Below are 20412 nucleotides of genomic sequence, written 5' to 3'. Positions count from 1 at the left end.
GACCCATTTGTAAGAAAACTGGAGTTCCAGGGGGTTTCTGGGCAAAAACCGAGGGCCTAAATGTAATTAAAGAGTAGCTCTGGGGTCTAACTCGCGAAATTACCAAGCTAGGACGGCGGGTTCTATATTTAAAAAGCTTAGGGGGCTGGGCGCTAAATTCTGGGCCAAACTGCAATTAAATTTGAACTGGCTGGGACGGCGGGTTGTTTTCAAAGAAGTCTAGGGGCTCTTAAGCAAATGTGTCAGGCTGAAGGGGTATCTAGCAATGTGGATCGTTGGATCTAGATCTAGCGGATCAGTTCGGATCGGCCCACGTTATAATCTGGGCCGCGGTTTTCAGATCGGGCGGCCACGGGCAAAGGGCGCGCGGGGCGGCGGCGCGGCTCGCCGGAGCAGAGCTCCCGCGGCGGAGCAGCGCCGGAGTTGGCCGTCCGGGCGCTACAGGGGCTCTTTTGGATTGCGGTCTGGTGCAAAAGAACGAGTGCGACACATGTGATCCATTGGGACCTCGTGCGCGGGTCGGGGACGGCCGGAGCGTGGAGCTCAGCGGTGTAGGCGGCTCGGTGTGGCGGCGCATCGCCCGCGAGTGGCGCACCAGCACCTAGAGGGCGTCCTGGGCCAAAACAACTAGTGCAACAAGGGCGATGAGGCCTGGGGGTGCTTACCGAGGCTCGGGATCGAGCGGGGAGGCCGTGCAGGGGTGCCGACGACGTTGACCGGCGGCGGAGGTGGAGTGGATCTCGCGGTCTAGGTGCTGGGGTGGTCCTCCGGGCTCCTCGGTGTCACGATCCAACACGTGAGGCTCCTACGAAGTGAGAGCGGGGGTCAGCGCGGGTTGTACTGCACCGGCGGCGAGAAATCATGGTGGCGCAGAGGTCTCACCGTCGAACAGTCCCGGCGAAATTCAGGCGAGGCAGGGCCTGGGCTCTGGGGCAAAGAGTTTGGCGAGAAACTTGGGGCCACGGCGAAGCTACGCGATGGTTGGCACGGGCTAAAGGGCAGCGGAGCGTTGGGACTACGGCGGCGCGGAGCTTGGGGCCAGCAATGGCGAGGCGGAGGTGGCTCTGGGGCACTGAGGCGGCGGTGGAACGGCGTGGGTGTGCACAGGGATGGTCGCGGGGGTTAATTAAGGATGGAGCCGGGATCTGGGCGTGCGTGCCACTGTTGGAAGGTCGCGCGAGGTTCCCGAGATTGACGAGCGCACGCGGGGGAAACGGATCACGAGCAACGACTCGGCGTGATCCGGCTCCGGGCAGGGAAACTTCTAGAGGGGAAGGGGCTCTGGGAGGCCGGCCAGTGGGCCTCTGGTGCGTGCACGGTGCGGAGTGGGGCCACGGGCAGCGAGGGAGCACGGTGAGGGCGGAACAGAGGAGTTCGGCGCGGGGAAGACGGAGGAAGGGGACGGGTCTGCCCTGTGGGACTGAGCTGCCAGTGAGGGGGCGCACGCGAACGGCTGAGCTGCGGGGCTGGGCCGCGTGCGGGGTGAGTTGCTGGGCCGGGAGCGGGACACGGGCCAGTGCGGGAGAGACGGGACTTGGGTTGGGCCCGGGGAAAGGGAAGAAATGGGCCCGCAGGAAAGGGGGGTTGGATTGGGTTTGGGTTTTGCTTTGGGTTTGGGTTTTTGGTTTTCCTTTTCTAATTCTAACTCTATTTCCTATTTCTATTTCTAACTCAAACTCAAGCCAAATGAATTCAAATTTGAATTTGAATTCACTCTAGCACTCAAACAAATAAAGCAATGCTCCAGCATGATGCAACAACAAAATTAAACCTACGATAAAATTTTAATTACTTAAGGAACAAAATTTAGATTAAATGCAAGACTAACACAATAATCCTTAGAAATTTAAATAAAGCCAATTAAATTTATTATAAAATGCTGAAATTTAAATTAGGGTGTTACAGACCCTACCCCCTTGAAGAAATCTCGTCCCCGAGATTTAGCTGGGCTGGCTAGCAAAGAGATCTGGATAGGTCTTCCTCAGCTCATCTTCTCTCTCCCATGTAGCCTCAGCTTCACTGTGGTGACTCCACTGAACTCTGCACATCGTGATGCGCTTGTTCCGCGTAACCCTCTCTGATGTCTCCAGAATCTTCACCAGATGCTCAGTATAAGTCAGATCTTCCTGCACATCTACTCCATCCAGTGGTGCCTGCTCCTCGGGTACCCGCAGACACTTCTTCAGCTGAGATATATGGAAGACATCGTGAACTCCTGAGAGGCTGGTGGGCAACTCCAGGCGATAAGCAACTTCGCCTTTCCTCTCTAGCACCTTGAATGGACCAACATACCGAGGTGCTAACTTCCCCTAGACATTAAACCTGTGAATTCCTCTCATCGGAGACACCTTCAGGTATACATGATCACCAACACTGAAAGTCAGGTCCCTCCGTTTGCCATCTGCATAGCTCTTTTGCCTACTCTGTGCAATCCTCAGATTTTCTCGCACAGCTTGTACCATTTGCTCTGCATCTTCTATAATATCAGGGCCAAAGAGCTGCTTCTCGCCAATCTGATCCCAATAGAGAGGAGTCCTGCACTTTCTGCCATACAATGCCTCAAAGGGGGACTTCTTCAAACTGGCCTGGTAGCTGTTGTTGTATGAAAACTCAGTATACGACAGGCACTTATCCCAACTAGCATCATACTGGATAGCACAGGTTCTCAACATATCTTCCAACACGTGGTTGGTTCTCTCTGTCTGCCAATCTGTCTGAGGATGATAGAAGGTACTGAAACGCAGCTTCGTATCCAACGAATCATGGAGCTGCTCCCAGAACCGTGAAGTGAACTGAGATCCTCTGTCAGATATGATCTTCTTGGGCACACCATGCAAGCAGACAATCCGAGAGATGTACAACTCTGCAAGTCTAGCACCGGAGTAAGTAGTGTTCACTGGAATAAAGTGAGCAACCTTCGTCAGACGATCCACTACTACCCATATGGAGTTGTACCCTTTCTGAGTACGAGGCAATCCAACAATGAAGTCCATAGTGATTTCCTCCCATTTCCACTCTGGAATCTTCAAAGGCTGTAACAGACCTGCTGGCCTCTGATGCTCAGCCTTGACACGCTGACAGGTGTCACAAATAGCCACGTACTCTGCCACTGAACGCTTCATCCCATACCACCAGAAATGTTCCTTCAGATCATAATACATCTTCGTGCTGCCCAGATGAATAGAGTAAGCTGTATCATGGGCCTCACTCAGAATCAACTTCCGGAGATCCTTCACATCTGGCACACAGATCCGGTTCTTGTACCACAAGGTACCCTGATCATCCTCTCTGAAATGAGGAGCTTTGCCTTTCTTGAGCAACTCACGGATCTCCGGCAGCTTCTCATCTTCTTTCTGATGCTGCCCGATCTCTGCCTCTAGAGTGGGTACTGCCTCGAATGCTACACTCGAAGTATGATGCAAGAAACCCAGACTCAACTGCTCAAACTCCTCGCATAACTCTAGAGGCATCTGGAAAGCAATGGCCATGTTGACATAGCTTCTTCTGCTCAGAGCATCTGCCATGACATTGGCCTTACCCGGATGATAGTGAATCTCCAGGTCATAATCCTTGACCAATTCTAACCATCTCCTCTGCCGCATGTTCAGCTCATTCTGTGTGAATATATACTTGAGGCTCTTGTGATCAGTGTAGATATCACACTACTGCCCATACAAGTAATGCCTCCAAATCTTCAGAGCATGCACAACTGCGGCTAACTCGAGATCATGAGTGGGATAGTTCAGCTCATGCCGACGTAACTGCCGTGAAGCATAAGCAATCACTCTACCCTCCTGCATCAGAACACAACCAAGACCATCCTTCGAAGCATCACAGAACACCGTGAACCTCTTGCTCTGGTCTGGCAGAGTAAGGACTGGCGCCGTAGTCAACCTCTTCTTCAGCTCATCAAAGGTCATCTGACGCTCATCAGTCCATATGAATGCCACATTCTTCTCTAGCAAGGAAGTCAAAGGCTTCGCGATCTTGGAGAAATTCTCAATGAACCTCCGATAATATCCTGCTAAGCCCAAGAATGACCGGACTTCCTTCACCGTCTGCGGTGTCTCCCACTCGAGCACATCCTTCACCTTGCTCGGATCAAGTGCAATACCTCCCTTGGAGATAATACTGTAACACCCGGTTTATAAAAGGACATAAACCGAGCAATCATATACGTGCCAGGATCAAGTCACACGTATATACAACAGAATGAATAGTATATCATAGGACATATCACATAAAAAGATATAATAAAGTGAATAGGAATGTTATTTATTACATTAATGACAAAAATGTCTGATACAGCGGAAGCGAAGTACAAATACGGTAAAAACTCTCCGAAGCTGAGCAGGGCACCACAGGGACGTCAACTGGGAGACGAACGCCTAGAAGTCCTCGTACTCCTAGTAGCGCTTAGCGAACTCCCTCGTGTCGGCAGGAACTGAGCAGCAGTAGCGTATCCAAGAGGAAAAAGTAGAGAAGAGGCAAGAGTGAGTACACAACTTGTACTCAACAAGTATAACACAAACTATGAGGCTCTAAGGTTGGCCGACTGACTGCATTAGCTTTTAAGTCTTGGCAAAATTTTATTAAAGCTATTTACTACAAGTTGATGAATTACCATTAACCCAGTTACATAATAATTAATCAAAATTAATCATGTTACTACTGAGAACCAAAACCGAAACCACCAAGGTAACCCCGAGAGGCACCCCCCTCGTCGGATGGAGATAACCCCACTAATCAAAAGGAGGATCTAGGCCGCTCATGACCATGAGCACGGCTAGTATACCAGTTTTACACTCTGCAGAGGTTGCACATCTTTACCCACAAGTCATGAGCTATGCCAGTTGTTCATCACACTTCCTTAGGTGAGATGACTAGCAAACTCACTATGAGGCCTTTACAAAGAATCTCGTTGGTAGGGAGTAACCGCGAGGGTGGATCGGTGACTATGGAGCAGGTCCAGTGGGCGTCAAGACACGAAGCACAGACGAGGCCACTCAGCATGAGGGTCATAGTAGCTTACCGCCCCTGCCCCGCAGGTAAGTTACTCCAAACCAAAAAGATCTAATTATTACGCCAAGTCTATCACATTCTAGCCTTGTGGTAGCGCTGTTATCCCAGGTTGTCGCTCTATGAACCGGTCCTTATGGAGAGTGGCCAACCAAGCACTAAGCACCGTGCTGGCCCCCTAAACCATGTTTCTAACAAAACATATTTTAACGAGACGTGAGCCACCCAAGCATGAAGCACAGAGGGCCACTCCCAGAATTAAGTTGCATAAACCATTAATTAAATTAATTAAAAAGGACCATTATGTGTTATAGCGCGGCACCTAGCACAACTAACCAAAATGCAACCCAAAGGATATATAAAGGATATAAAGTGGCTAGGAAATCCTTATAGGCATACAATCTTAAAATGCAGTATGAAAGTGTATTTAAAGTGATAGGTTGTTCATGTTATACTTGCCTTCCTCGTACTGCTCCTGCTGCTGCTCAAACTGGTCGGAAGACGGCTGCTCCGGGTACAGGTACTGGGGCTCCTCTGGTAGCTCAACGTCTACTCACGAACACATGGCCAAAAACAATGCACAACATAAACATACATGAAAACAAATGCTAACACTAAGAAATAGTACATCAATACATAAAAATAGCACACTAAACTAGTCTAAAACTATTCTATGCGTTACAACGATCACGTGGACATAAAGAACGCCTAAAACGGAGCTAAAACGCATATTCTAGTCTAAAAACAAGGTTCAGGGACTAAACTGCAAGAAAACTAAGGTTCTAGGGGGTTTTCTGCAAAAACCGAGGGCCTAAACATAATTAAAAGGTAGTTCTGGGCTCTAACTCGCAAAAAGACAGGGGCTGGATGGCGGGTTCAATTTCTAGGAAGGTCAGGGGGGTCCTTGCAAAGTTTTGGGCCTAACTGCAATTACTTTTGAACTACAAAGGAGTGCGGGTTGATATTAACAAAACCGGGGGTCTCTTTAGAAAAAAGGACAGGCCAAACCGGTATCCTTGGATCCAGGCCATTGGATCTCGATCGGAGGGGTCAGGTTTGATGTGTTCTAGATCTAATCAGAGGCGTCGGGTTTAGATCGGGCGGTTCAGAAGGTTTGGGCGTGCGGGCGGCGGCGGAACGCGCCGGCGGCGAACTCCCGCGGTGGCGCAGCGCCGGAGAAAGCCGAATCCGGCCTTCCTGTGGCTGATTCGGGCCACGGCTGGGCTCTGGAGCATGCCCGTGGCATGAGTAAGCCACTGGGGCTCTTGGCGGGGCGCTGCGGGGTACGGGGAGGGGCGCGCGGCGGTGGGGGCGGCTCGGCGCAACAGAGCTCGCCGGCGTGCGGCTCGCTGGGGCCTAGAGAACGCCACGGCTACTACAACTAGAGTAAGAGCACGGCGGGGACTAGGGGAGCTCACCGAGCTTGGAAACGGGCGGAGATGCGGCGCAGAGGGGGCCGGCGACGAGGCCCAGGCGGCGGCGCTCGGACGGGGTCGGAGACAGGTCGAAGCAAGGGGCCTCCGGACATCTGGGCGGCGCGGATCGATGCGGGGTGTGCCTGCGAGGTTGGAAGGTGGGTCAGGGCGGGCCAAACGTCACCGGCGGCGAGTAATTCCGGTGAATCCAGAATTTACCGGAGTTGGGGCTCGGGTGCGATTCCGAGGAAGCTCGGGTCGATTCTTCGATCCGGTGGCTCGGAGAGCTTCTGGACGTCGAGGCGGGGTGGTTGCGGTGGTTTGCAAGACCTGGGAGGCGGTGGCGTGGCCGGTCTGCGGCGGCGCTGGGAGGTCTGCGCGGCGGAGCGGGGTGGTGGCGGTGTGCTAGGGTTGCGGCTAGGGTTTGATGGGGGCGCTAGTGCGTAGGAGGAGGAGCAGGGGGTCCGCGGGGGTTTAAAGAAGGCGCTAGGGATCTTGCGGGGGCGCGCCCATCGTTATCCCGGCGGGGATTGCGGGGCAGCCGGTGAGTGAGCGGCGGATGCGGGAGGAAGAGGAAGGCGCTGACACGCGGGCCCGGGCGGTCAGTGACGCGCGGTGAACTGCTGGCGGATGGGCCTGCGCTCGCGCGTGAGCGGGTGTCGCGCGTGCGGAGGGAACGGGCCGCTGTGCTGGGCCTGGCGCCTCGCGGGCTGAGCGCGGGAGGAGGCAAGCTGGGCCGCAAGCGGCGTTTGGGCCGGCCTGTTGGGTTGTCCGGGAACAGAGAAAAAGGGGAGCGGGCTGGGTTTGGCTTTGGGTTTGGGCTGGGTCCTCTTTCCCTTTTCCATTTTCTATTTACTATACTACTAACTCACATTAAATTGAATTCAAACAAATTTGAATCCAAAAACCTATTCACTCAAACAAATAAAGAAATGCTCCAGCATGATGCAACAACAAAATTAAACCTATGTTAAAATTTTAATTACTTAAGGGACAAAAATTTAGATTAAATGCCAGACTAACACAATAATCCTTAGAAATTTAAATAAAGCCAATTAAATTCATTAACAAGCGCGGAAATTTAAATTAGGGTGTTACAGACCCTACCCCCTTAAAGAAATCTCGTCCCCGAGATTTAGCTGGGCTGGCTAGCAAAGAGATCTGGATATGTCTTCTTTAGCTCATCTTCTCGCTCCCGTGTAGCCTCAGCTTCACTGTGGTGACTCCACTGAACTCTGCACATCTTGATGTGCTTGTTCCGAGTAACCCTCTCTGATGTCTCCAGAATCCTCACCGGATGCTCTGTATAAGTCAGATCTTCCTGCACATCTACTCCATCTAGTGGTGCCTGCTCCTCGGGTACTCGCAGACACCTCTTCAGCTGAGATATATGGAAGACATCATGAACTCCTGAGAGGCTGATGGGCAACTCCAGGCGATAAGCAACTTCGCCTTTCCTCTCTAGCACCTTGAATGGACCAACATACCGAGGTGCTAACTTCCCCTTGACATTAAATCTGCGGATTCCTGTAACACCCGGTTTATAAAAGAACATAAACCGAGCAATCATATACGTGCCAGGATCATGTCACACGTATATACAACAGAATGAACAGTATATCATAGCACATATCACGTAAAAAGATATAATAAAGCGAATACGAATGTTATTTATTACAATAATGACAAAATGTCTGATACAGCGGAAGCGAAGTACAAAATACGAATAAAGCTCTCCGAAGCTGAAGCAGGGCGCCACAGGGACGTCGACTGGGAGACGAACACCTAGAAGTCCTCGTAGTCTTGGTAGCGCTGGACGAACTCCCTCGTGTCGGCAGGAACTGAGCAGCAGTAGCGTATCCAAGAGGAAAAAGTAGAGAAGAGGCAAGGGTGAGTACACAACTTGTACTCAACAAGTATAACACAAACTATGAGGCTCTAAGGTTGGCTGACTCAACTACATTAGCTTTTAAGTGTTGGCAAGATTTTACTAAAGCTATTTACTATGAGTTGATGAATTACCATTAACCCAGTTACATAGTAATTAATCAAGTTTAATCATGTCACTACTGAGAAAAACCAAACCAAAACCAAGCCACCAAAGTAACCCCGAGAAGCACCTCCCTCGTCGGAAGGAGATAACTTCACTAATCAAAAGGAGGATCTGGGCCGCTCATAACCGTGAGCACGGCTAGTATACCAGTTTTACACTCTGCAGAGGTTGCACATCTTTACCCACAAGTCGTGAGCTACGCCAGTTGTTCATCACACTTCCTTAGGTGAGATGGCCAGCGACTCACTACGAGGCCGTTACAAAGAATCTCGTTGGTAAGGCGTAACCGCGAGAGATAGGTCAGCGACGATGGGGCCCACCTCACGGGGGTACAAGCACAGGAGCGCAATCCAAGCACAGACCAAGCCGGAGGAGCAGGGACCATTGAAGCTTACTACTCTTGCCCCGCAGGTAAGTTACTCCAAACCAAAAAGACCTAATTAGTAAGCCAAGTCTATCCCATTCTAGCCTTGTGGTAGCGCTGTTGTCCCAGGTTGTCGCTCTATGAACCGGTCCTTATGGAGAGTGGCCAACCAAGCACTAAGCAACGTGCTGGCCCCCTAAACCATGTTTCTACAAAACATCTTTTAACGAGACGTGAGCCACTCATCCACACAGAGGGCCACTCTCAGAATTAAGTTCAAGTAAACCATTAATCAATTTAATTAAAAAGGACCAGAGTGTGTTATAGCGCAGCAACCTAGCACATCTAACCAAAATGCAACCCAAAGGTATATATAAAGTATATAAAGTGGCTAGGAAATCCTTATAGGCATACAGTATTAAAATGCAGTATGAAATTGTATTTAAAGATGATAGGTTGTTCATGTTATACTTGCCTTCCTCGTACTGCTCTGGCTGCTGCTCAAACTGCTCCGAAGACGGCTGCTCTGGGTACTGGTACTGGGGCTCCTCAGATGGATCAACGTCTACTCACGAACACATGGCCAAAACAATGCACAATAATAAGCATACAAGCAAACACTAACAAAAACTAAGAAGCAGTACAACAATACATAAAAACAGCACATTAAACTAGTCTAAAACTATTCTACGCGTTACAACGATCTCGTGGACATAAAGAACGCTAAAATCGGAGCTAAAACACGTAATCTAGGCTAAAAACAAGTTCTAGGGGCTTATTTGCGAGAAAAACTAAGCTCTAGGGGTTTTCTGCAAAAACCGAGGGCTAAAACGTGAATAAACATTAATTCTAAGGGCTGACGCGCAAAATCTTCAAGCCTGGACTGCGGGTTTGATATTTAAAAAGATCAGGGGCTTAAGTGAATAAAACAGGACCTCTGCGTAAATATTTTTAAATAGATCAGGACCGCGGGTTGATTAGCAATAAAGGGAGGGGCTCTTATGTAAAAGTGACAGGCGAAGCGGTAAGTTTGGATCTCAGCCGTAGGGTTAGGATCTGGCGGCTCAGATCTAAAGGATCCTAGATCTAATCTTGGACACTCCTTTCAGATCGGACGGCTCTAGGTGATTGGGGCGCGGGGTGGCGGCGAAGCTCACCGGAGCGGAGCTCCCGCGGCGGCGGGGTCGCCGGAGTGAGCGAATCCGGCGTTTCCGGGCTCTAATTGGCACGCGGTCTGGCCTAGGATGGACTACGCGCCATGCGTAGTCCACCTGGGGTCTTCTTGGACCTCGGGAAGTCCCGGAGTGGGGAAGGCAAGGGCGACGGCGGCCCTGCGCACGGCGGCGCTGCGCCGTTTGGCGTTCTGGGCTCGGGAAGGACCGAAGGGTCTCGACAACTAGCGCAAAAGGGGAAGAAGAGGGCACTGATGCTCACCTAGGGGGTCTGGGCGAGCAGGGAGGCCGTGAAGGGCATCGGCGTTGCGGACCGGCGGCGAGGTCCGGGCGGCGCTCGGGGGATGGTCGTTGCAGTGGAGTTCCGGGCGTCAGGACTCCGCGGCTCGATTCGGGGTACTCCTGCGAAGAAGTTACGGGGCTCAGGGCGGCCGGAGAACCACTGGAGGCGGGGAAATCGTTGCGGCGCAGAGACTCACCGGCGGCGACGTCGAGCGAAATTCCGGCGTGATGGCGGCGGAGACCGAGGAAAAACGATCTCGGGAAGGTTCCTGGGCCTGACGTGGTGCTGTTGCGCGGCTAGAGGCGGTCCGAGGTGCGGCAGGGCGGCGCGGTCGCAGCGGCGCCGGAGCTTTGCGCGGCGAGGCTGAGCAAACGCGGCGGAGCTAGGGTTGCGGCGGCCGTAGTAGGTGGGAGGAGGAGGGGAGGCACGGCTTCTATTTGTAGAGCGTCGGGGCGCCTGGGCGTGCGCGCTTGGGACTGTAGTCTCGCCGGGATCGTGGCCGGAGATCTCGGCGGAGTTGTTGCGCCCCGGAGGGGATGAAGCTGCCATGAGGGCCCAGCTGGTCAGTGGCGGGGCGCGCTGCGAGCGGGCGGGGTGCGCTGGCAGGCGGGGCCGGAGCGAGCGCGGCGTGGGAGCAGGCCGAGCGGGGGAGTGGCGAAGCGGGCCGGGCGCAAGTCGCTGGACTTTGCGGGAAAGGAAGCGGCCTGGGCCGGGCCGGTTTGGGCTGATGGGAGGAGTGGGCTGCCTGCAGGGAAGGGAGAGAGGGGTGCGGGTTGGGCTGCGAAGTGGGTTTGGGCCGGGTTTTGGGTTCACTGATCCAAACCTCTTTTCCTTTTCTAATTCTATTTCCTATCACTTTTCTATTTCTAAATCAAATAAAGTTTGAATTCAAATACAAATTTGAATTCAAACCACACTCAAATAATTAAAACCATGCACCAGCATGAATGCAACATTAAAAGTAGACCTATGATAAAATTTTAATTACTTAAGGAACAAAATTTAGATTAAATGCAAGCTAAGCAAAATAAATCCTTATAAAATTAAATAAAGCCAATTAAATTTATTAATAAATGAGGAAATTTAAATTAGGGTGTTACATACCCTACCCCCTTAAAGAAATCTCGTCCCCGAGATTTAACTGGGCTGGCTAGCAAAGAGATCTGGATAGGTCTTCTTCAACTCATCTTCTCGCTCCCAAGTAGCCTCAGCTTCACTGTGATGATTCCACTGAACTCTGCACATCCTGATGCGCTTGTTCCGAGTAACCCTCTCTGATGTCTCCAGAATCTTCACCGGATGCTCAGTATAAGTCAGATCTTCCTGCACATCGACTCCATCCATGGGTGCCTGCTCCTCGGGTACTCGCAGACATCTCTTCAGCTGAGATATATGGAAGACATCATGAACTCCTGAGAGGCTGAGAGGTAACTCCAGGTGATAAACAGCTTCGCCGTTCCGCTCTAGCACCTTGAATGGCCCCACATACCGAGGTGCTAACTTCCCTTTGACATTGAATCTGCGGATTCCTCTCATCGGAGACACCTTCAGGTACACATAATCACCAACACTGAAAGTCAGGTCTCTCCGTTTGCCATCTGCATAGCTCTTCTGTCTGCTCTGTGCAATTCTCAGATTTTCTCGCACAGCCTGGACCATCTGCTCTGCATCATCTATGATCTCAGGGCCAAAGAGCTGCTTCTCACCAATCTGATCCCAATAGAGAGGAGTCCTGCACTTTCTGCCATACAATGCCTCAAAGGGAGACTTCTTCAGACTGGCCTGATAGCTGTTATTATATGAAAACTCAGCATATGACAGGCACTTATCCCAACTAGTACCGTACTGAATGGCACAAGCTCTCAGCATATCCTCCAACACTTGGTTGGTTCTCTCTGTCTGCCCATCGGTCTGAGGGTGATAAGCCGTACTGAAACGCAGCTTCGTATCCAACGAATCATGGAGCTGCTCCCAGAACCGAGAAGTGAACTGAGACCCTCTGTCAGATATGATCTTCTTGGGCACACCATGCAAGCAGACAATCCGAGAGATGTACAACTCTGCAAGTCTAGCACCGGAGTAAGTAGTGTTCACTGGAATGAAGTGAGCGACCTTCGTCAAACGATCCACTACTACCCAAATGGAGTTGTACCCTTTCTGAGTACGAGGCAATCCAACGATGAAGTCCATAGTGATTTCCTCCCATTTCCACTCTGGAATCTTCAAAGGCTGTAATAGACCTGCTGGCCTCTGATGCTCAGCCTTGACACGCTGACAGGTGTCACAAATAGCCACGTACTCTGCCACTGAACGCTTCATCCCATACCACCAGAAACGTTCCTTCAGATCGTAATACATCTTCGTGCTGCCCGGATGAATAGAGTATGCTGTATCATGGGCCTCACTCAGAATCAACTTCCGGAGATCATTCACATCAGGCACACAGATCCGGTTCTTGTACCACAAGGTACCCTGATCATCCTCTCTAAAATGTGGGGCCTTGCCCTTCTTGAGCAACTCACGAATCTCCTGCAGCTTCTCATCATCTTTCTAATGCTGCCTGATCTCTGACTCTAGAGTCGGTACTGCCTCAAATGCTGCACTGGAAGTATGATGCAAGAAGCCCAGACTCAACTGCTCGAACTCCTCGCATAACTCTGGAGGCATTTGGAAAGCCACGGCCATGTTGACATAACTTCTCCTGCTCAAAGCATCTGCTACAACATTGGCCTTGCCCGGATGATAGTGAATCTCCAGATCATAATCCTTGACTAACTCTAGCCATCTTCTCTGCCGCATGTTCAGCTCATTCTGCATGAAAATGTACTTGAGGCTCTTGTGATCAGTGTAGATATCACACCGCTGCCCATACAAGTAATGCCTCCAAATCTTCAGAGCATGCACAACTGCGGCTAACTCAAGATCATGAGTAGGATAATTCAGCTCATGCCGACGTAACTGCCGTGAAGCATAAGCAATCACTCTGCCCTCCTGCATCAGAACACACCCAAGACCATCCTTCGAAGCATCACAATACACCGTGAACCTCTTCGTCTGGTCTGGCAGAGTCAGGACTGGCGCCGTAGTCAACCTCTTCTTCAGCTCATCAAAGGCCCTCTGACGCTCTTCAGTCCACACAAAAGCCACATTTTTCTCCAGCAAAGAAGTCAAAGGCTTCGCGATTTTGGAGAAATTCTCAATGAACCTCCGATAATATCCAGCTAAGCCCAAGAATGACCTGACTTCCTTGACTGTCTGTGGTATCTCCCACTCTAGCACATCCTTCACCTTGCTCGGATCGACAGCAATGCCTCCCTGAGAGATAACATGACCGAGGAATGGCACCTCGTCAATCCAGAACTCGCACTTGCTGAACTTGGCATACAACTGATGCTCTCTCAGCCTCTGCAACACGAGTCTCAGATGCTCCTCATGCTCTTCTTCTGTCTTGGAGAAGATCAGAATATCATCAATGAAAATCACCACAAAGACATCCAGATAATCCATGAAGACCATGTTCATCAGATGCATGAAGTAAGCCGGGGCATTAGTCAAGCCGAAGGACATGACTGTATACTCATATAGCCCGTACTTGCAGGTGAATGCCGTCTTCAGAATATCCCCAGGACGGATCCTCATCTGAAAATAGCCCGAGCGAAGATCAATCTTCGAGAATATACGAGCACCTCGAAGCAAATCAAAGAGATCCTCAATACGGGGCAGTGGATGCTTGTTCTTGATAGTGACTGCATTCAGCTCCCGATAATCGACACACATCCTCTTCGAGCCATCCTTCTTATCTACCAGCAATAATGGAAAAGCCCAAGGAGAGAAGCTGCGACGGATATAGCCCTTGGCTAGCAACTCATCAATAGTCTTCTTAACTTCTTCATGCTCTATAGGTGCCATACGATAGGGCCGCTTTGCAATAGGAGCTGTGCCAGGCAAGAGATCAATACAAAACTCAATGGCGCGTTCAGGCGGCATACCTGGCAGATCATCCGGAAAGACATCCGGGAATTCAGACACCACGCGAATACCGTCCGTGGGTCTAGCCTCCATCTGATGAAGAAATCCCGAAGGCTCTACTGCACTGATAACAACCTCTTGGCCACTGGAAGCTGATAGCAAGACTGTCCTCTGAGCACAATCTATCCGAACTCCCCACCTGGCCAGAGTCTCCATTCCCAGAATGACATCAATGCCCTTGGTGTCTAGCACCATCAGATCAGTACAGAACTCTACTCCCCTCAAAGAAACACTGACTCTCAGGCAGTAAGTGTGAGACCTCAACTGTCCTCCCGGTGAAGATACTAACAGGCACCTCTTTAATGTGCTAGTATGAATACCATGATGCTCGACAAAAGACTGAGTAATGAAGGAATGCGTAGCACCAGTATCGAAAAGCACTGTAGCTGGATATGAATTAACCATGAACGTACCAATAACCACGTTGGGAGCCTCGGCCGCTGACTCGGCCGTCACGTGGTTCACTCTGCCCTGAAGTGGCGCCCTGGGCTGAGCTGGGCGCCCCTGCTGTCCCGCCTGCGCCTTCCGGGGGCAAGCGTTGGCGTAGTGCCCCGGCTGGCCGCAGTGAAAGAAGGTGCGAGGAGGTCCCTGAGCCTGCTGTCCAGTAGGAGCTGCCGAACGTGGAGCCTACGGTGCCGGTGGAGCAGCACGAGCCGGAGGTGCCGGTAACCTCTAGCCCTGCCCCGCCTGCTGCTGCTGTCGAGGCGGGTACTGCTGCGGTGGCCTCTGCTGGTACTGCTGAGGAGGCCGGTACTGAGGCTGCTGGTACTGCTGGGGCGGCTGGAGTCGAGGGCGAGTGTTGCTGCCGGAAGCAACGGGGACAATCTTCCTCTTCTTGTCCTCCATCTCCAGGTGCTTGCGCTCAGTGTTTAGCGCGCTGTCAACCAGATGGTTGAAGTCGTCGAAGCGGAGGTTGAGCAGCGCGTACTGGAGGTAGTCCTCAAGGCCCTCCATGAAGTGCTCCTGCTTCTTGCGGTCATCCGCAACATCGGCAGGGGCGTAGCGAGCCAGCTGAAGAAAGCGATCACGATACTCCGTGACCGACATAGTCCCCTGTATTCACAAAGGCAGATAGATATCGGAAGATTAACTCAAGATTCATAAGGATAGAACAAGGGGCATTAGCTCAAAAGAAAACGCTGAATGATTATACTTAAGATTACCTGCTTCAGTGCAAGGAACTCCTTCTGTTTCGTCTTCATAATGCCCGCTGGGACGTTGTGGCTGCGGAAACGCTCCCTGAACTGGAGCCAAGTAAGAGACTCACGGTCGTGAACTGGGTGGGACTCCCACCAGTCCAAAGCTGCCCCTCGCAGCTGTCCTGCTGCGTACAGAACTCGCTCCCGATCATCGCACTGGGCGATGTCCAGCTGACGCTCCACTGCACGGAGCCAGTCGTCAGCCTGAAGAGGGTCGGACGTGTGAGAGAACGTCGGCGGGTGACCCCTCAGGAACTCAGCTCGCCTGTCGCGAGGCTGCGGCGGTGGAGGAGGCGGAGGCTGAGTGTGAGCCTGCTGAAGAGCCTGAACAGTGTTGTTCAGGGTAGCCATCATCTGCATCTGGAGCTGGAAGTACTGCTCCGGAGTCAAAGGCGGAGGCATCGGGATCCCGGTACCCTGGTTGTTCTAACCCTGCTGCTGGCCAGAACCGGAACCGGTGCTCCTGGTGTTCACCATCTGATTTGAACAAAAGATTTCACGAGTAAGGATATTGTAGGAATAAATTTAGATGGATATGATAACTCTTTGCGGAAAAAGACTCAGCCATGATAAAGTGGACAGGATAGAGTTGACTGTTTTACCCCCAACGATCTAACTCATTTTATTAATTAGTTAACTTTAACATCTGAGTGATTTTCTTTAAACAAATTTAAACTACTAAGCTATGCAATCAGTCAAAAATCCAAATCAAGCATGAAGCATAATAACAAGCAGACAATTTCACGATTTAGCCGAGTTTAGCAAAAGACTCGACTAACACAATGCGTCGCAGAGCGTGCTATCGTGTTATTATAAAAGGGTCACCTAACTAACTCATGGTGGTCAGATGACTGATTCAGGCCAAAATCTACGAAAACTATTCTTCAGAGAAAGAAATCAAGGCAAGACGGGTAAAAAGTCAAAGAATTCAAGGGGTATAATAGTAAAATAGTTTCAGCAGACAAGGATTGGAGAGAAGAAGTCCTAAACTCGACCAGTTCTATCTAGGCTTCGTCCTACAGTCGATACGGCTCTGATACCACTCTGTAACACCCGGTTTATAAAAGAACATAAACCGAGCAATCATATACGTGCCAGGATCAAGTCACACGTATATACAACAGAATGAACAGTATATCATAGCACATATCACGTAAAAAGATATAATAAAGCGAATACGAATGTTATTTATTACAATAATGACAAAATGTCTGATACAGCGGAAGCGAAGTACAAAATACGAATAAAGCTCTCCGAAGCTGAAGCAGGGCGCCACAGGGACGTCGACTGGGAGACGAACACCTAGAAGTCCTCGTAGTCCTGGTAGCGCTGGACGAACTCCCTCGTGTCGGCAGGAACTGAGCAGCAGTAGCGTATCCAAGAGGAAAAAGTAGAGAAGAGGCAAGGGTGAGTACACAACTTGTACTCAACAAGTATAACACAAACTATGAGGCTCTAAGGTTGGCTGACTCAACTGCATTAGCTTTTAAGTGTTGGCAAGATTTTATTAAAGCTATTTACTATGAGTTGATGAATTACCATTAACCCAGTTACATAGTAATTAATCAAGTTTAATCATGTCACTACTGAGAAAAACCAAACCAAAACCAAGCCACCAAAGTAACCCCGAGAAGCACCTCCCTCGTCGGAAGGAGATAACTTCACTAATCAAAAGGAGGATCTGGGCCGCTCATAACCGTGAGCACGGCTAGTATACCAGTTTTACACTCTGCAGAGGTTGCACATCTTTACCCACAAGTCGTGAGCTACGCCAGTTGTTCATCACACTTCCTTAGGTGAGATGGCCAGCGACTCACTACGAGGCCGTTACAAAGAATCTCGTTGGTAAGGCGTAACCGCGAGAGATAGGTCAGCGACGATGGGGCCCACCTCACGGGGGTACAAGCACAGGAGCGCAATCCAAGCACAGACCAAGCCGGAGGAGCAGGGACCATTGAAGCTTACTACTCTTGCCCCGCAGGTAAGTTACTCCAAACCAAAAAGACCTAATTAGTAAGCCAAGTCTATCCCATTCTAGCCTTGTGGTAGCGCTGTTGTCCCAGGTTGTCGCTCTATGAACCGGTCCTTATGGAGAGTGGCCAACCAAGCACTAAGCAATGTGCTGGCCCCCTAAACCATGTTTCTACAAAACATCTTTTAACGAGACGTGAGCCACTCATCCACACAGAGGGCCACTCTCAGAATTAAGTTCAAGTAAACCATTAATCAATTTAATTAAAAAGGACCAGAGTGTGTTATAGCGCAGCAACCTAGCACATCTAACCAAAATGCAACCCAAAGGTATATATAAAGTATATAAAGTGGCTAGGAAATCCTTATAGGCATACAGTATTAAAATGCAGTATGAAATTGTATTTAAAGATGATAGGTTGTTCATGTTATACTTGCCTTCCTCGTACTGCTCTGGCTGCTGCTCAAACTGCTCCGAAGACGGCTGCTCCGGGTACTGGTACTGGGGCTCCTCAGATGGATCAACGTCTACTCACGAACACATGGCCAAAACAATGCACAATAATAAGCATACAAGCAAACACTAACAAAAACTAAGAAGCAGTACAACAATACATAAAAACAGCACATTAAACTAGTCAAACTATTCTACGTGTTACAACGATCTCGTGGACATAAAGAACGCTAAAATCGGAGCTAAAACGCGTAATCTAGGCTAAAAACAAGTTCTAGGGGCTTATTTGCGAGAAAAACTAAGCTCTATGGGTTTTCTGCAAAAACCGAGGGCTAAAACATGAATAAACATTAATTCTAAGGGCTGACGCGCAAAATCTTCAAGCCTGGACTGTGGGTTTGATATTTAAAAAGATCAGGGGCTTAAGTGAATAAAACAGGACCTCTGCGTAAATATTTTTAATAGATCAGGACCGCGGGTTGATTAGCAATAAAGGGAGGGGCTCTTATGTAAAAGTGACAGGCGAAGCGGTAAGTTTGGATCTCAGCCGTAGGGTTAGGATCTGGCGGCTCAGATCTAAAGGATCCTAGATCTAATCTTGGACACTCCTTTCAGATCGGACGGCTCTAGGTGATTGGGGCGCGGGGTGGCGGCGAAGCTCACCGGAGCGGAGCTCCCGCGGCGGCGGGGTCGCCGGAGTGAGCGAATCCGGCGTTTCCGGGCTCTAATTGGCACGCGGTCTGGCCTAGGATGGACTACGCGCCATGCGTAGTCCACCTGGGGTCTTCTTGGACCTCGGGAAGTCCCGGAGTGGGGAAGGCAAGGGCGACGGCGGCCCTGCGCATGGCAGCGCTGCGCCGTTTGGCGTTCTGGGCTCGGGAAGGACCGAAGGGTCTCGACAACTAGCGCAAAAGGGGAAGAAGAGGGCACTGATGCTCACCTAGGGGGTCTGGGCGAGCAGGGAGGCCGTGAAGGGCGTCGGCGTTGCGGACCGGCGGCGAGGTCTGGGCGGCGCTCGGGGGATGGTCGTTGCAGTGGAGTTCCGGGCGTCAGGACTCCGCGGCTCGATTCGGGGTACTCCTGCGAAGTAGTTACGGGGCTCAGGGCGGCCGGAGAACCACTGGAGGCGGGGAAATCGTTGCGGCGCAGAGACTCACCGGCGGCGACGTCGAGCGAAATTCCGGCGTGATGGCGGCGGAGACCGAGGAAAAACGATCTCGGGAAGGTTCCTGGGCCTGACGTGGTGCTGTTGCGCGGCTAGAGGCGGTCCGAGGTGTGGCAGGGCGGCGCGGTCGCAGCGGCGCCGGAGCTTTGCGCGGCGAAGCTGAGCAAACGCGGCGGAGCTAGGGTTGCGGCGGCCGTAGTAGGTGGGAGGAGGAGGGGAGGCACGGCTTCTATTTGTGGAGCGTCGGGGCGCCTGGGCGTGCGCGCTTGGGACTGTAGTCTCGCCGGGATCGTGGCCGGAGATCTCGGCGGAGTTGTTGCGCCCCGGAGGGGATGAAGCTGCCATGCAGGCCTAGCTGGTCAGTGGCGGGGCGCGCTGCGAGCGGGCGGGGTGCGCTGGCAGGCGGGGCCGGAGCGAGCGCGGCGTGGGAGCAGGCCGAGCGGGGGAGTGGCGAAGCGGGCCGGGCGCAAGTCGCTGGACTTTGCGGGAAAGGAAGCGGCCTGGGCCGGGCCGGTTTGGGCTGATGGGAGGAGTGGGCTGCCTGCAGGGAAGGGAGAGAGGGGTGCGGGTTGGGCTGCGAAGAGGGTTTGGGCCGGGTTTTGGGTTCACTGATCCAAACCTCTTTTCCTTTTCTAATTCTATTTCCTATCACTTTTCTATTTCTAAATGAAATAAAGTTTGAATTCAAATACAAATTTGAATTCAAACCACACTCAAATAATTAAAACCATGCACCAGCATGAATGCAACATTAAAAGTAGACCTATGATAAAATTTTAATTACTTAAGGAACAAAATTTAGATTAAATGCAAGCTAAGCAAAATAAATCCTTAGAAAATTAAATAAAGCCAATTAAATTTATTAATAAATGAGGAAATTTAAATTAGGGTGTTACAATTCCTCTCATCGGAGACACCTTCAGGTACACATAATCACCGACACTAAAAGTTAGATCTCTCCGTTTGCCATCAGCATAGCTCTTCTGTCTGCTCTGTGCAATCCTGAGATTTTCTCACACAGCCTGAACCATCTGTTCTGCATCATCTATGATCTCAGGGCCAAAGAGCTGCTTCTCGCCAATCTGATCCCAATAGAGAGGAGTCCTGCACTTTCTGCCATACAATGCCTCAAAGGGGGACTTCTTCAAACTGGCCTGGTAGCTGTTGTTGTATGAAAACTCAGCATACGACAGGCACTTATCCCAACTATCACCATACTGGATAGCACAGGCTCTCAAGATATCTTCCAACACCTGGTTGGTTCTCTCTGTCTGCCCATCTGTCTGAG

The sequence above is a fragment of the Panicum virgatum genome, chromosome 6K, assembly GCF_016808335.1.
Source record: "Panicum virgatum strain AP13 chromosome 6K, P.virgatum_v5, whole genome shotgun sequence".
NCBI classification, from domain to species: domain Eukaryota; kingdom Viridiplantae; phylum Streptophyta; class Magnoliopsida; order Poales; family Poaceae; genus Panicum; species Panicum virgatum.
Note: the sequence above shows the minus strand (reverse complement) of the source record.